This window comes from Rattus rattus, chromosome 4, assembly GCF_011064425.1.
Source record: "Rattus rattus isolate New Zealand chromosome 4, Rrattus_CSIRO_v1, whole genome shotgun sequence".
Taxonomy (NCBI): Eukaryota; Metazoa; Chordata; class Mammalia; order Rodentia; family Muridae; genus Rattus; species Rattus rattus.
This window is the reverse complement of record NC_046157.1, coordinates 9,263,103-9,281,021: the sequence shown is the minus strand read 5'-3', so window position 1 is coordinate 9,281,021 and position 17,919 is coordinate 9,263,103. Positions and strand designations below refer to the sequence as shown.

Here is a 17,919-nt window from a genome sequence, read left to right as displayed (position 1 = left end):
AAGGCGCCTTGTAGCAAATTTACCCTTGACAGCCAATCCAGGATCTGAAGAGGCAGAGTCTGAAGGACGCACACAAGGGAGGTCTCCAGCTACAGGCGCCATGGGAAGAAGATGTAACAACAGAGCACCCCTTCCAGACAGTCACACGGGTCTCAGTGAGAACTCTGTCCAGGTTGGGGAAGTGAAGGGGAGCACAGCATAAACAGGGAGAGTTCATTCTAAGCCTGGCGCTGCCATGACAACTGTCATAACCTTGAAGCTTCCGAAACCACGGTTATCTGTCCATACCTTACCACTGATATATATAACACATCTAATGCCCAGACTAGTTTTGGCCATCATAAGAAGTTGAGCTGTAAGATACAACCTCACTGTCTGGTGAACACTATGTATGTGCAATCGGTGAGGGGTATCATGCTGACACAAATGCTCTCAGAACGTCTCAGAACGACCCCATGCCAGAGCAAACAAAAGGCATTGCAATTCCCTAGGCAAAATCCCCAGAAAAAAAAAAAAAGAAGAAGAAGAAGCAGGCAGGGAGTGTGGGGAAATGTACTGTACGACCAACTGATGCCACTCTGAAACTGATGGTCCAAAGCCAAAACGGACATGGCTGGACCACTGGCTACTTTGGGAAGTGGTGCCAACATCTACCTCTTCAGACTCCCATGAAGCCCAGCCTGTGCTCCGCTATAATCCCAACTACTCCAGAAGAAGAAAACACTGGTATCAAGTTCAAGGCCTGTTTGGACTCCTGAGTAAGTACAAAGGTATCCAGATCAACTTAGTAGAATCCTGTCTCAATCACTCCATGCTAAGAACTGAAACAACGAAGGCAGAAGTTTTATTGGAGAAGGGGATGAGGAAAGACCTGGAAAGGGCTGGATTCCCTCCCTGACTTAAAAGTTTGCCTGCACTGCATCCTCTGTTAGACTCCAACAGAAACTAGAGGTTCATTACTAGAGAGTCCGGAAGATAAACACTGCTCACACTGGGGTGCCTGCCATCGCTTGGAGGTGAAAGTGGTAACTACTTAATGTTGACAGGAGCCTGAGCCAACCAACCACCCTTCTACCTTAAGGTCTGCAGTCTGCAAGGCCCCAACCAACCACCCTTCTACTTTAAGGTCTGCAGCCTACAAGGCCCCAACCAAGCACCCTTCTACATTAAGGTCTGCAGTCTGCAAGGCCCCAACCAACCACCCTTCTACCTTAAGGTCTGCAGCCTGCAAGGCCGGCACTTTTATCTAGGGCTGGGTCTGATCTTGAGAAACCATTATTATTTATTACATATAAAGCACTTTCTATCTGCAGAGTGCTTCGGAGTTAGTTTTTATGAGTTACTCAGCATTCTTAAATCTAAACAAAGCCCAGGCCCTGGTGGAAGACGGCAAACCCCAAGATTCACTGACTCATCACCCTGCATAGGTCCACTCCCACCCTCCTGTGACAGGAGCGAAGGGAACAGTCGGAACAAGAGCACAGTGGGATCCAACCCTGGCTCTCTGAGGACACCTGGCACTGGACTCAAGGTCTGGAGTCCCAGTAAGTCTGGACCTCAGAATGTACACTTTAGGGCTATCTTGGTCCCCTCTGTGGTTCTGGGAAAGTGTAATTAGGTTTCAAATATCACGTGAAGGAGTGCAGGGCATGTTCCTACAAAACTCAAAACCTGAGTCGCTACCAAAAATGGTCATCAAAGGGGAAACTACAGGGTAGGCTTACTTCTTTAATCCTCAATTTCCAGATTAAGGTGAGAAATTTCAAAACACAGAAGAGATTTTTTTTTTTTCTCAGAAAAATGAGAATTGACAACAAGAGAGACAGAGGCAAACAGACAGGCAAGGAGATGCAGTGAATGAATCTGAGAACTACTTTAAGAAGAAAGTGTGGCTTCCTCAGTGCTCTCTGTGTCTCTGTGAGCTACTGTTGGTGGCATCAGGAAGAAATGAAGACTGAAGAATATGGCTACAATTCACCACAGATGTCTCACGGAAGAGTCAAGTTGTATCCATCACGGACACGAACACTGGAGAAAGAGCACACGGCATGATACTGCTCACTCAGGAAGCTGGAGCAGGAGGCTGACGAGTGTGAAGCCACTTTAGATTGCATAAGGAGCCCTGGTCTTTATACAACACACACAGAAGCAGAGACGGGGAATCAGTGCTATCTGGAGCCAGGGGCTAGAGGACATCTGCAAATTCAAGGCCAGCCAGAGCCATGGGTTTACGTTACATAAATTACCAGGTCCCTTCCAGGCCTTGATTTGTGGTTCACTTCGGAATATCAGCACGGAGCCCAAAGCTTGGCACAAAATAAAAGTTGGAGAATGATTAGTCCACTGATGCCCCAAATAAGTGTAGGCAGGCACTCGTGAATGAGCAGTCAGCAACCAGGACTCCTTACTGCTGCTGTCCATCAGGGGGCCTGGCATAGTTCAGCTGAGAACGGAAACTGACTGACACAGAGTCCTGCTAATCACAGAACTAGTCACCAAACATCACAGGACTCAAGACCAATGAAATAGCATCCCTACCGCCCTCTGGTCTGTACACAGCAGTGTATGGGCACAGCAGAGTACGTCCTCACACTGCTTTGTAAGGAAAGCTAAGCCTTAAATACAAGTAAAGGTACCAGCCTCAAAACACAAACACTCTGTGTCCTGCCACCTTCTCACCACATGATACCCAACCGCCCTCTTTGAGCCTCACTGTGGTCATTAGTAAAATGAAGGAGGCACTCCTAAGCCAGCCATCCTACGGAGGTTATGGAGGTCTGGTGAATTACTGAATGTGGACTATTCGCTGTAAAGCACTTATAAGCCTACGTCATATATCATACTCCCCAAAGGATTAGTCATGGTCAATAAATTATTACTGTTTATATGACTGGTCTTTCCTGTGGTTTCCTCATAATAGCACCAAGCATTTGTAACCATTAAAATTTATGCTTTTACTGAAGCAGAAGATGCGCTGGTCTCGCTGTCCCTACGTCTCCCTCTGAGCTATTTGTAGAGCCTGCTAGAGAATCCCAGAAATCGTGCTTGCTCTTTACCCTTCGGTTCTGGCCCTGACCAGAAGCAACCATGCACAGTGTTCAGTTTCCTCGTTCTTTCACATTCTACCGCACAAAGTGCTCACGCTCAGGTCAACCTAAAGACGATGCCACCCAAGCAAGCAAACGCTTGCCCTCCACTAACACCACCAGCTGGAACTACATGAAGAAGGGGGGTCAGATGCTGGGCTAAAGAATGTGATCTTGATACTACAGTTAGCACACAATGCAAAGGCATGGCTCTGTCCAGGCTCTGTTCAGGCTCTGTTTAGTGTTATCGAGCATAATGGCAACTTGGTGCCAAACGACCCAATTGGTATTGCTGAGCACGAGGGGACAACATGAAACACAAAGAAACTGATCTGTACGCTTTGGGGCTAGAAGAGACTTTCAGGGGCTGATCACATTTCTACTAGCCAGACAGAGAAACGAGCATCCTAAAGAATGAAGCCTGACTCAGAGTGAGCGCTGACACGGCTTCCCCAGAACACCGACCTCCTGTCTCCCAATCTCTCCAGAGCAATCCCCTTGCTTTTACCGCCTCATCTCTGTCCTCCCCTTCCTCCTGGGCCCAGGTGGCTGCTCTATAGCCCAGCGTAGACTGTGACAGGGAAATGTAATTCCTGCAGAGTCCTCAGCAAGGAAAAGGGGACTCCTAAGCCCCTGTGGCTTTCTCAGAGCAGTAACTTTCCACAGTTAGTCAGGATAGACAAACTGCATTCTGCCATTGATACAGAATAAACCACAGGCTGGAAATCTGTCAAGATTTTCCTTCATCTCTTATCTCCTGTGAGCTTGGGAATGGGGAGAGGTCAACTACGACTACAGCCTTCTACCAAAAGAGTAAGTCACAGATGCTTGTAACGACCACAGCACTTGGGGACAACAGATTGAAGAACCCATAAAGACAAGAAGTATTCAAAGCCTTTCGCTGTCTCACAAGCAGATGACCACAGACAACTGGAGGGCCAGGGTTCACAAGTCCATTCATTTCGATCTTCTTTAACAGCTCTGACAGCCCAGTGACTCATCCAGTTCCTGTCTGGGAAACGACCTCATGCCCAGTTCCATCCTGTAGAGTGTAGGGAAGCAGTGGGACCGGCCTTCTGCTGTCCCCACTTCTCCCAAAAAGCAGGCTGAATGTCTAATAGCTGCAGAGACTGGACAAGACCATGGAAAGGCTGCACTTAATTAGTGTAAACCTGGGACATCTACTAAATGCCTCCCTACACACACTGCTTGTCCAGCAATAAAAGGATGGGGGGAGGAGTTAGAAGAAGGTGCAAGAAGGACATAATGTGCCCAGGATCAAGAAAAGACCTGCCAAGCAAAGGTAACAGTGTGCCCAAACATAATTAAGGAAATCACAATGCAAAATGCAAGACCAGTATTTATTTTTTTTCTTTTTAGTTCAAGTCACAGAAAGTATCTGGAAGAATTAGAAAATGCTTTGTTTGGGGAATTCCACAGGAAATGAAATTATCTGAGGCAAAATTAGAACGAATGCCAACAGATACAGTCGATGTCTTGGAGATCGCTGCATCCAGCCTTGCCACTTTACCACTGAAAGAGGCAGGCCAGTAAGAAAGTGTGCTTCACGGTTGAACGGCAGTCGAACTGGGCAGAAAACCTATGTCTGCTGGCTGTAAGAATGATTTCTTAGTTCTCATCCCATGCTAGCACTGACGTGAACGCTAACTGAATTAAACCAACTCATGTCTGAAGAGCAAAGGGAAAATAAGCTGTTCCCTGTGGCAGATGCCTGGAACACTGGCTTCTTTCTCGGAACTTCACAGTTCATGTTCTACACAACATGGAAATCAAGGAGGGCCCTGTGTCTTCCGTGGTGCACGTACATTTCTTAGCAATGTGCCGCACGGCTGGCATCCTCCTCAGCTCCCTCTCCTGCTCCATTACCATATTAGGCACTGAGTTCCAATGTCTGGGTCACAGAACTCAGGCTGTGGGTATGAATGCAATCTGCTTTCTGAGCTGTTTGTCTTTACTGGGAGCCCACTGAGTACATCTAGGAAACATTCACAGAAATACAGAGGGCAGGGAAAAGTGATTCACACCCTAAACTTAGAAAGGAAATAAACGATGGTTTTTTTTTTTTATTTGATTTGTTTTCTTATGCTCACCTAAAGGGATGAGAAGCAGATTTGAAGGGGAAGGTGGGGAGGGTAGGAAATGTCAGAGGCTTCTGTTCACTGTGGAAACAGGCCACGAATGTGTGAGGCTAGGATTGAAGGGAAGGTGGAAAAAGCTCCCTTCAAACCCTGAGAACCTTGTAAGATTCATACAGAACGTGGTCACCCACACAACGCCTTTCCTGGTCTGGGCATTCTGTTCTTTATCTTCTAGTGGGTACTGAGGACAGGCAAGGGTCACACTCTATATGAGAAAATGCTCGAGATGATTCTAATTAGAATCTGGGAACCTTCAGTTCTGGGAAGTTGAACAGTGAACAAGGTATTATCTGCTATATAATTAGTTATTCTGCAATGTGGACATAATCATTCCTACTTTATAGAGTAGTTGAGAGGAGGAAATGGGCTTTTAACGAAGTGTCTAACAGTGCTTGACAAATAACTAAGCTCTTATTACCCTGAGCCTGTCAAAAGCATTTGCGATTTCTGCTGAATGACAGTGACTGCTGCAGTGCGAAGCCTAGGTTCAAATTCCCACAATTCCCTACCACGAGTGAACCTGTGCACACAGGCATAATCTTGTTCAGTTCAGTCTCCATAGCCTTAAAGTCATAAGACTCAAATGAGACCTTAGCTAGAACCTTAGTTCTCCAGAAATGTCTTTGCAGTGTAAGAGTATGATGTGTGATCACAAGGGCAGACGAGCACAGTGCCACATGAACACAGCTGGAGAGGCATCAGCTGGTTGCCAAGGAGCTAAAACCCATGTCTACCTGCCACCTGCCTGGACAGATTCAGCCTGAGGTTTTCCGAAAAGCAGCTTAGACGCTGTGTTATTCTTCTCAAAAATGCTCCCGTGACAGAGGCTTTTGTCCCCAACACTGGGGCAAAGGTTTCGAGAGTGTCCCTGTCAGGTCACTGCAGTGTTATGAACAGCTATGAAGAACTAGCCAACAGTCCAGGAGTTGCCAAGACAGGCAAGTCCAGACTTAGGTGTGAAGGTCTGAGACCCACTGAGACAACAGTCTGGAGAAGGCAAACAAGGCCCATGCTAAGCCCAGGTGGGGCCCATCTGCACAGATGCCAAGTTCGCAGGCACGGGAGATGGACAGAGGCAAAAGACTTAAAGAAGGCAGGGCACAGTCACTAGGTTTCCACATGAAGCATTTAACACGGTGGTTTCTACAAGTGGGTCCCGTGGAGACAAACCAATGTGAACAGTTGACTTGGCCCCGGGTAGAAGCCAACGAGATTTTTGTTAAGAGTTTTTTTTTTAAATGGATCCCAGTGAGAAAAACATAGAAAACACTGAGGCTAAAGGATTTATCAGCCCCATCACAACCAATCAAAACCTTCAGACTATGCAGTGTTGCTCAGGAATAGGCCTTCTGCCTCCCGGCAGGACCCTAAAGGAAGGGCATGTGCTGTGTGAGGAGCTTTGTGGAATAGCAGGGGAAATGTCTCCTGGGTAACAACGGTGTGCTCTCCATCCCTCTTTCTATATACCAAAGTGGACAATATGAGCTCTAAACTACTGTGACCAAAGGCCAGCCAGGACCTTGAACCTGCCCGGTGACAGCAATAGAAAGTGCTAAATACGTGAGTCAGAAAATATTTCTGGAAGCACTGCTCAGCTGGGATGCATGGAGCGCCACCCGCATGGCGACCACTAGAGCTGTCCTGACTTTCAGAGCACGCAGAGGCCTGGGTTTTAAAAAGGACGAGGGAGCCAGATAAATAAATAAACAGAGATCTCCCAGTGACTCATGGAAGCTATTAGTGAGAAAGCTATGCTCACAATAAAAACTTGATTCTCCCTCCTCCCGCCTTCCGCCTCCCTGCCCAGAAGACACAAGCAGAAGAGGAAAAGAGGGTTCCAGGGACAGGTGCCTGCGGCCTGCCCTATGGGAGTACGGTGTTCTCTCTGTCTGTCACCGGAGAGGGCTTTGATGGGGGAGTCGTTGCTCCAGATCCTTTGAGACTTTAATAAATGAGGGAGAGAGATAGCTCTCCCATCCCCACCCTGGTTTTATATCTGGTCCCAGACCCATTTGCCAGTAAGAAGTTTGTTGCACATCCACGGGAAGCAGGCATCACAGCACAGCCATTCCATCTACCAAACGTATCATCCGCCTGTGAGGCAGGGAGCCCAGTTGGAAAAAGCAAGTTCTGTGCGTTCAGCTAGAAAGCACCTTCTTGTGCTCGCTGTCAAAATAGTTCTGTATTGAACTTCTGGGATATGTGACTAATGCGCTTGGAACCCTTTCGAGCGACTGGTTTATTTATTTAAAGGAGCGGAGGGCTGTGGCTGCAGCTGCTGGGGGTGGCTGGTGACAGAAAGGAGGAGGGAGAGGGACGGAGGGAGGACAACTGCAAGGGCTTGCGCTGGGTCAGCTCTGAGGTCGCACTGCAGTGCCAGAGGCCTTGCTGCCACACTTCATTATAGGAGCATGGGAGGGAGCTGAGCCAGGCAAGAACAGGGAGGAAAGGCCTATAAAGAAAGGCACATTGCCCAGAGGTACAGTTGCCTAACAGTTCCTAAAAAGACTGAAATACAAAATACCAAAAAAAGTAAAAGCAAAACACAACAAACACCACGCACACCAGAGTCATCTTGCAGCAGCCCTTCTCCAAAATCTCACTGTAGCAGCTCCCGCAACTCACTGAGGGGAAGTACCCAATCCTGTAGGAAGGCCTTGGAGAATCTGTTGACTGGAGGCAAAGGCCTCACCTCCATGAGCGTTCCATCCTGCCAGTCCCAAATTCCTCCCCACATCTTCATACCTCTTCCATACCCTTTCCCTTAGAAATGTCTCTTTCCTTTACCAAAGTACCAGGTCTCTCTGCAAAGCCCTGCACAGAGCTCCTGGACCTGCCACAGCACTGCCGACTCCCAGGCCTCCACAGATGCTCAACTGTACAGCACACCTTCCCCCTGGCCACTCCCGAGCTTCCCCAGAAGCCAGTCTCCACAGCACGAGGTCCTCACTATGGGCATCCCGGAAAGTTCCCTCAAGGCCTGCATCGCATCCACATGCAATCAGCAAACACAGACCCACAGGTGAATTTCCCTTTCATGTGCTCCTGGGCACATCTTCAGCGGTTAATGTAAGCAGCACAAGAAGCTGAAGAACAATGCACACCAAAAGGCTGTGACCCTAACTCCTGCCGAATCTCTAAAGTCAGCTCATCAGAACTGCCTGCTCTCTTCCCTGGAACCAGGCAGTGCTCCTCCACTTCAGCACATAGAAAGGTTAGTTCCTGTTATTCATTCACTACTTGTCCGAGGACCTACCACTGAGCCCCATTCCCAAGTACCATACGACTGAGCCCCATTCCCCAGTACCCTACCACTGAACCCCATTCCCCAGTACCCTACCACTGAGCCCCATTCCCCAGTACCCTATGACTGAGCCCCATTCCCCAGTACCCTACCACTGAGCCCCATTCCCCAGTACCCTACCACTGAGCCCCATTCCCCAGTACCCTAACACTGAGCCCCATTCCCCAGTACCCTACCACTGAGCCCCATTCCCAAGTACCCTACCACTGAGCCCTACCACTGAGCCCCATTCCCCAGTACCCTAACACTGAGCCCCATTCCCCAGTACCCTAACACTGAGCCCCATTCCCCATCCCCTCTTCACACTTTTATTTTGAGACAGGTTCTCACCAATTTATTCAGGATGACCTTGAACTGACAACAGCCCAAGTAGGCCTGAAGTTGCCATCCTCTACCTCTGTCTTCCAAAAGCTGGGATTACAGGCCTGCATTCGCTGCTTCTTTTTAAATGAAAGATACTAAGTACCCACTGATACGCACCTTACCTTCTACGGCCCCTACATCCTAGGAGGAGAGTGAACAAGGATCTCAGAACTCTGTAGTACAGTCCACAGTGACCTGCACAGACACGACAGGCAGACTTCAAGGAGCTCAGAGAACCAGGAAAAGCTGCCCAGAAAGTGACCCTCACACACAGAGAGAAGTCTGTTAAAGGAATGAACATACATATAAACGAAGACTAAATGCAGGGAGATTCATTAAAGCGTGGCTAATGCATACGTAAACTCGCAGGCAGAAACCCAGAAAAGTAAATACGTTCAGAGATGAGGGCCACAGCTGCGGAGGCAGGAGACTGATTGTGCTCAGAAACCTGCCTGGCACAGGAAAAGCAGTATCAGCCGCCGACTAGGAAAGTATTTACTAAGCTAGCAGAGCAGTTTCTATATGGTGGGTCGTGAGCCAGGCGAGGCCTGTATACACATCAGCTCATCTACACCTCCTTACAATTTGATTTCCATTTCACACCTAGGAAAATGGAATCCAGGCGGTGCAGAGGCATCAGCAGGTGAGACGCGTGTTGGTTCTGGAGAAACCCACTCCAGAAACCGGCTCCTGTGACCCCTCCGTAGACGCCCTTACTTTCTCTGGGAGGCAGGATTAGAGGTGGTTCTGTCCCATGAGCATCAGGAAGCTAAAGTGCTGGGAGCAGAACAGGATCGGCTTTAGGGAGAGTTAATGACTCGGGATTTGCATTTAACTGACCGGTGAGGGGGCTGCAGCCTAAATGGGAAACAGGCCCCAGCACCATCCCCCTCACCTCGCACACACAGAAACACTCGTGCACTGTTACACACTTAGTCTAAGAGCACATGTGCTCATTTTTTCTGTTTATATTCAGACTCCGAAATTGGATTTTTTTTTTTTTTTTTTGACTAGTTTGTTCCCATCTGGTTTCCGGGCCAAGGATCCCATGGAATCTGCCACAGAGGAACAGCAAAGCTTCAGCCAGTGGTGAATGCTCTCAGTCCGGCCGCAACACTCCGAGAGGCAGCACTGTACATGTACTGAATAGTCCCAAAATAGCTCCGCTAAAGGACACAGAGAAACAGCCTGCACTCTGAGAACTCCCTCTGCCACCGCTTCTGTGACCTAGTAAGGTGTCCCTGGAGAATAGGGAGTGCTGGAGGGACTCAGAGGATCTGGAGCTGAGCCAGCTGTCACTTCTGCTTTTGATGTCGCCTTTGATATAAGTACTAGAGCTTAATCCTATCTGTAAAATGTGGCCGAACCTCACCTGTCATAATTTTCCCTGCTGTGTAGACCATGTGAATGTGTGTGTGTGGGGGGGGGTGACTGTGTGAGAATGTGTGTGTGCATATGTGTGTCTGAGTGTGTGAGCATGCGTCTGTGTGTGAGAGAGTGTGTATGAAGGTGTGTGAGTATGTGCATGTGTGAGCGTGTGTGTGTGTGTAAGCGTTTGAGTGTGTGAGCATGTATATGTGTGTGAGTGTATGAGTTGTGTAAGTGTATGTATCTGACTGTGAGCGTGTGCTTTTGAATGTGTGAGCCTATTATATGTGTGTTTGAGTGTATGTGAGTATTGTGTGTATGTGTGAGAGAGAGAATATATGTGTGTGTGGTGGTGTGTGTGTTTAACTATGTGCACATGTATGTGTGTGAGCATATGTGTATCTGAGTGTGCTGTTGTGTTTGAGTGTATGCACAGGTGTGTAGGTGAATACACAGGTATGTATGAGTGTGTGTGAGTGCATGTGTATTAAGTGTGTGAGTGAAAGGATGTGTGTCTATGTGTGTACACATGAGTCCTTTTAATTTTGGATCCTCTAACAATGTCATAAAAAGCAGACCTGGGAAGTTGAATGAAGAGGATGAGTTAAGACTTAACCACCTCAGATCTATGGCCAAGTTCACTTCCACAAATGAAATGTTGGGGGGTCACGGATAAATGCCCATTCCCTCCATGTTTCTAAGTTCTCATCTTATGTATGGGCACATCCTCCACTTTTGTACATGAAGAACAGAGTGGAGGCCATCGACTCTGGCTGCTTCACAGCTCTGAAGAGCACAAGTGACTCTCCTGTTCTAAGCCTATTTCTTCCCAGTGTCGTCATGAAGTGTGTGTACCTATGTGAGCAGTGGGGGTCACAAGACAACGCTGTTCTCTCCTTCCACCTTTACTTAGATTCCAGGGACCCGACCCTGATCCTCAGACACACAGTGAGACAGAACAAGGCTCTCCCCCACCGAGCCACCATGCTAGCACACCGGCCACTTTTGCTTAGTGTATCTGCTTCCCCTGCTTAGGAGCCTCAAGAGGGCAGGACAGACAGACAGCACACTTTCCAGTCTCCGCGCACTGCTGTACCTGCCAGCTTCTGACACTAACTGACGTGTCCTAAATTAAGAGGAATCATTTCAGTAGCAACAACACAGAACAGTCAACTGCATTGACCATTGGTTTAATCATGAAGCTGTAAAGGATTTTAAAAATTACCAGACCTTAAGAAAACTATATTCCAAGTCTGGGGTAGAATGGTAGCCATTAAAAAGATTACATAAGGCAGACAGGCAAACACGTGCACACACAAATAATACACATGTACATGTATACACACATACATACATGAAACAGGGAGGGAGAGAAGCCCTATTTTTTTTCAAGTGCCAGGCCTGGTAGCAGGTGCCTGTACTCCTGGGTAAAGGTTGCAGAAATGATGACAGGATTGACTGAGGCAGGAGAATGACTTCTGAGGAGGAATTGAAGACCCACCTGGGTAAGACAAGAAGACCCTGAGGGGGAGGGGCTTCTAAGGAGAGGTGGGGAGGGCACCAGGAAAGTGGGGGTGGATATGAGATGGGAGAATGGAGGGTGGAGTGACCAGAATGCAATATAGATGTGCCAAGAAGCACATGGATGAAGTACACATGATCTTCTATGACACATGGGTCACTGACTGTCCATTAAAGCTACCCAGGGATCACGCAGCTCTGAGCCTGGTACCCTCATTCCAGCACCCTCAGCAGTTGAAGGACTCCTAAGTCCTTCTGCCAGATTCATCACTAATTCTTAGAATCACTGCTTAAGTAGTGACCCGGTCTCACTGCAGACATCCCCAAGGCTTCGTTCTCTCATGCCCTGCTTGACTGTACTTCAGGACCTCTCTCTCCACGCTGCCATGAAGGACCTTGGACGGCGGGCAACGTCTCATCAACCACGCCTCTACCACGGCCCTGCAAGAGCAACTTCTCTTCCTTATGACCACGATTACACATCGTAATCTCTCTACACTTGAGCGTGCAATGTTACGTGCACACATGTAGCAGCTGCGGCTCTGGTGTCTTTAAAGGCTTCTCTAGAGGACGGACACGTGGTCAGTAGTTAAGGGCACTGGCCGCTCTGCCAGGGAACCGGAGTCTGATTTCCAGCACCCACCTGGCAGCTCACGACCATCTACAACTACAATTTAGGAGACCTAAGCCCTCTTCTAGCTCCTGCAGGCACCAAGCACACAGTGGCACGCACGCATACATGGGAGCAAACCACGCAGACACATACTTTTTTGTTTCTTCTAAAGAAAAATCACGTGCAAGATATGTCGTTAGTGAAAACTGTCATCGAAACTGTAAACTGTAAACACAGTCATACATGTGAACACAGGGACACACGCCCATTTGCACATGCTGGGGGAGAGAAAGGGAAGAAAGGAATGGGGAGCTGAAAAACTTCTTCCCAAAACTTTAACAATGATCATTAAAGCAGAATGCATTTGGGGTAAATTTTTTATTCTCTATTTTGTATTTTCCTGCCCTGCTTCAAAGTCACTGTAGTGCTTGGAAATCATTTAAGTGATGAAACTGTCTAAGAAGAGAAGAGAACAAAATAAAATGAAAAATAGAAAACAAAACAAAGTAATACAGAGGAGAAGCTCGCATTAGCCCTCTGAGTATGGTCAGGCATCTATGTTCAAAGTTTTCCTGTCCATCCCAGACACCTCTAGGCTAAACGTGGCACACTGGAAGGCGGGATGCAGGGTTTTTTCTTCTTCTTCTTCTGTGGTGCTGGGAATTAATCCCAAGGTCTAAAGAGGCTCTACTCCTGAGCCACAGGCACCACCGGGCAATGCTCTTTGAAGTCTCCCTCGACTTTGGTAGCCTGACTTAGATAAGATCCATTACTATAAATGAGGACAGCTGTAGTCTTCCAGAACCTTCCCTCAAAGGAACAAAAGCCCTGGGAATCTCTTAGGACTCCAACCAGAAAGAAGGATAGAGCATGCCTTGCTGCTACACTGGCAGCCACAACTGCCCTTCATAAGGTTAAGCATCACATGCTACAGAAACCGGCATGTTAAACTCCGGTGCCTATGATGTCACTGCTCTGTGGCTTTCTTCACATCGCTGCTGCCGAAGCACAGCCCAGGCACAAAAAGGACACCCAAACCCTTTGGATTTAATTATTACGCCACCATGGAGTCCACTTTGGCACCAGAGCAATGGTGACAGTGTGTGTTACAGCTCAGTTTCAGTGCTGAGAATAAAAACAGCCGGCCTATAGGACACAGTGGCCCTCTCTACCAGTTTTAACTGACTCGCACTAGCGCAGGACACTCCCACAATGTCACATAGATTAAACCAGGGCAGGCTTCACAGCCATAGCTGGAAGGGAACACTGTAAGGTTTGGGGGTTTGTTTGTTTTTGTTTTGTTTTTTATTTCTAGTCAGCCGTTACTGGATTTTCTACATGATAACTCGCTGTTATCATACTTAAAAGAGAAGAAGAAGGTGGTGGCCCCATGGGAAGATATGCCAACCGCCAGCACCTTGAAGAGACAGCATCTCTCTCCAAGCGGAGGCCAGCACCGCCTCAGAGGCACGAGTGCAGGGAACAGACTGTAACTAGGTCACTGGATTTTGCTTCCTCACAGTAGACCTTTTTGCACACGCTCGCCGGAGCTTCCAAGAGCTCAGGAGGCTAACTCTGTACAACTGCTGAGATGAACTAAAAGTAATACAGTTGCTCATGAAAAACATGCTGGAAGGACTCCCATGTGCGTGGCACGGCAGAAGGTGCCAGAAGTAAGCAGAGGCTACCCCACCCTCCAGAAGCGGACAGTGGCAGACGCTCGAGGTACAATGTGATGAGTCCTAAATGTTCCCACTCGGAGCAGCATGTGGCTCGAGCAAAGGGAAGATCATTTCTAGCAGGGGGAATGACAGGTGGCTTCAGGACACTGAGTGTTCCACCACCAGGAGGTACCGGAACAACGTCGGGATGGGACAGATCCAAGGCCAGGGTACAGCTCAGCTGGCTGGCACCCAGGGGCAGTAAAGAATGACCTTAATTCTGGAAAGAACACACAGTGCCAGGCGACGGACTTTGGGTATTTTCACAGCAGCAAGGCAGACTGTCACTGTATGCACAGAATGTGCCCCAGGGAGCAGGACGATTGAAGCAGATTTTTTTTGTGTGCACTTGTAAATTCAAGTTGGTGCAGGGAGAAAAACGGAGACACTACAAACAAATATCCCAGTCATTGTAAACGGGCTATGATATGCTCTGGAGTACAACTGTGGGGAGTGACACTTTCTTGTGACTAGAAACTACATCCTTCCAGGGCTGCGAATCTGGTAGGGAGTTGAGTAGAGAAGAGGGGAAGATGACAAAGGCCACTGTTCTGTCTTCAAAGGCTCTCACTGATACAGTCCGGGTGGGTCCCTCCCGTTCTTTAGGGCCCACTAAATTCAACACCCACTCATGCCATTCCTGTAATGTCCTTTTCACAGCTTTGCACACCCACAAAAGCTCTCAGTAAATAATGTCGTAAGATTGAGTGGTTGCTGGTTTCAAAACAGAAAGTCCACCACACGGAAAAAAAAAAGGAATGAAAACAAGAAACAGGTGGTCTCCTCCCTAGGCAGAAGAAAGCTAAGACCCAGGGCCCCCGACCAGCCCATTGCAGTCGGAATCTGTGAAGGGAAACCTAACCATGGTCATGTATACAAAGCTCCCCGGGTGGCTTTACCATGCAGCCATGGGAGAGAATGCCGGCCAGGCGAAACTACTGACTACTGAGCATGGGAATCACAGGAACACTCCAGAAAAGCCAACACCCCTGCAATGTCTGCTTCCCTGGCCTTTCCTCAAGAGTGAGCTTCTGTTAATGACAAGGTCAGAACTGGCTGGGTCTCTCAGCAGATGCATGAGAACACCACTCAAGGATCTCTTCTTGCAAACAGGGCCCAGGGCTAACCTTGTTACATTCTATTTCTGAAAAGGCAGAGGGAGAGCTGAGCGAGCTCAGTCTCCAGCCCTCGGTGTTGGAACACTGCAGTGGGCAATTAAGACATTGGTTTAGCAATGAGCTAAACAAGCAACAATAATATACTCTACTAGTCCAAGGGGGCTTAAGCAGGTCCTCTCAACCTCTCCAAGCCTCAGTTTCCACCGAAGTTCTGAAGTAGAAGTTACAGTGTACGTCTTCCATGTTGCTCTTCCAGTATGTCCAAGATTAGACATGATGTTAACATCACAGTGATTATCCAGCAAATAAATTAACATGAAAATATAGAATGTTCTACAAATTGCATTCCATGACAAGATTATGTGCTAGAAACAAAGATGAGAAGTACATGCAGGAGAAAAGCAATGTATAGCTTATATATGCACATAAGTGTGTGTGTATACGTGTGTGTGTGTGTGTGTGTGTGTGTGTACAGAAACAAGAGGAATTGTAGGTAGTGAATACAGGACCCAGGTGAACTGGTGGAAGGTAACTGAGGATTTTTCCCAGTGGCACTTGCACCTCTCTATAGAAATAAAGATCTATCGCCACAAGAATCGATCCATTACCAAATGGCCAAATGTTAAAATCAGTATTCAGCCAAAGCCACTGCTAGCGTCCATCACCGAATGTTCTCATCTGAACTCCTCTAAAAATAACAGAGAGTTTCCCAACCAGAGATCCTAGGGATAGGGCAACTCTTTCACTTCAATTACTACATGTGAAATTCTTAAGTAGTCTTTTTCTTCAAGAATTTATGGCCTGAGGTAAAATTAAATAATTAAAATTTAAAATATTTCTTAATGGTCATTCTGGTTAATGTTACACATGAATTCATCAAGCAGTCCTACAACCATTATAATTATGATATAATCTAAGCTCATAAAAATATTGCTATTCTAATTCATATTTCATAATCACTTGATGGCTTCAAAAGGATATAATGTTCTTCCCAGGAATTGAGTAAGTGTACTCTATTAACTGAAATCTAGCTACTCTAAATATATATGAACCACCAATTTCTTTAATTGTTTATTTCAAAATTGATAATAAGGTGTTTTATCCATAAAATAACTTGCGCAACCATCATTGTAACATTTTGCTCATAATATTTATGTTAATATTTCAATTGATTAATTAGAGAGTATGAAACACTTTAAAAAGATTTCTCATACACACTGAATCCAAAATGCTCACCTACATAGAGTAACACACATCTGGATATCAACAGCAACCGGAAATACTTACCTGCTCACATTGCTAATGCTTTTATGTTCATGTGACAGTCACGAGGGTGTTGCCAACTCTGATCGTACACCCAACGATCACAACACACAAACTCAACTGACCAAAATGCTAACAGGGTGAGCATGGCAGCTCTCACCTCCAGATTTTGAAATTAAACAGCCTAAACATCAGGGCAGGTTTTGTTTAGATATTAAAGCAGAAGCCAAATCGAGGCCCCCTTGAATTGGGTTATCGAACTTCAAGATTTATGGGTGTTCAGTGTCCTCATGGAAAAGCAGCCACTATGGTGTGGAAGGGACAGTGGAATTTTCAGTCACGGGTATCAAGCACCTACAACCAACTAGAGCCCTCAGCAAGACATCTAACCACTGCACCGTGCGAGCAGAGAGGGCAGCATATGGAGTGTGTAGAAGGGAGGGATGGGAGAGGTCAGAAAAGATCTTCACAAGACTTTCACAGCCCGGATAGAGCTTGCTTGCTCAGACCCCACGAAGAGCTTAGAGAATGCATAATCATCTGACACGATGCGGTAGGTGGCAGGTAGATGGGAGTGCACACACTCCAAGGCTATCTCCCTACGAATGAGCCTCAGCTCTGGGACTGCTAACTTGCTCTGTGACCTGGAGAACAGAAGTAAGTCTCTACGCCCCCATCTAGAATAGAAGGCATATGTATACTGAGCGCCAGGTAGAGTGTGCAAGCATCTAGCGGGCACAGCCAACACACTCTGGCAAAATGCATTATTTAGTACTTCTCTAGTACTGCGATGAACTCACCCAGTACATGAGGTCAGATAACTCACACAGTAGGTGTGCTGAGACAACTCACACAGTAGGTGAGCTCAGGCAACTCACACAGTAGGTGAGCTCAGGCAACTCACACAGTAGGTGAGCTGAGACAACTCACACAGTAGGTGAGCTCAGGCAACTACAGGTCTACTACCTTGGACTGGATTCATAACCTCGTGCTGAACCAACCAAGAAGCTTCCAAGGCAGTGCGACACTGTAGCAGGAGCAGTGCTTACACAATCCGCTCTAACATTTTACAGCATTCTTACGTGGGATAAGCAAGGCTGCCAGCACCTTCTGTTTGTTTGGGAAGCACCATGTGTAAGTAGGGTATAATTATTTATCTGAGATAGCTGTGAGGACACAGAGGAGGGAAACCACACAGTGACAAACAATATAACATACTGAACATCTCCAGAGGTCTGAAGACCCAGATATCCCTATATGTGTGCCTAAGGGATCACCATGCAGGAAGACAGCCATGATTTGGGATCTGTGCTAGACAGGCCATATCGTTCAGCTAAGGACCTAAGGGGAGGCGGTGAAGGATTTCTGTACCATGAGACGACAGTGCCTCCAATTCTGAAGTC

General features: G+C 47.3%; 1 protein-coding gene across 1 annotated transcript in view; it reads right to left on the bottom strand.

Moving 5' to 3' along the window:
* Lpp (LIM domain containing preferred translocation partner in lipoma) overlaps nucleotides 1-17,919 on the bottom strand; it is a 597,188-nt gene that overhangs the window by 493,484 nt on the left and 85,785 nt on the right. The window lies entirely within an intron of this gene.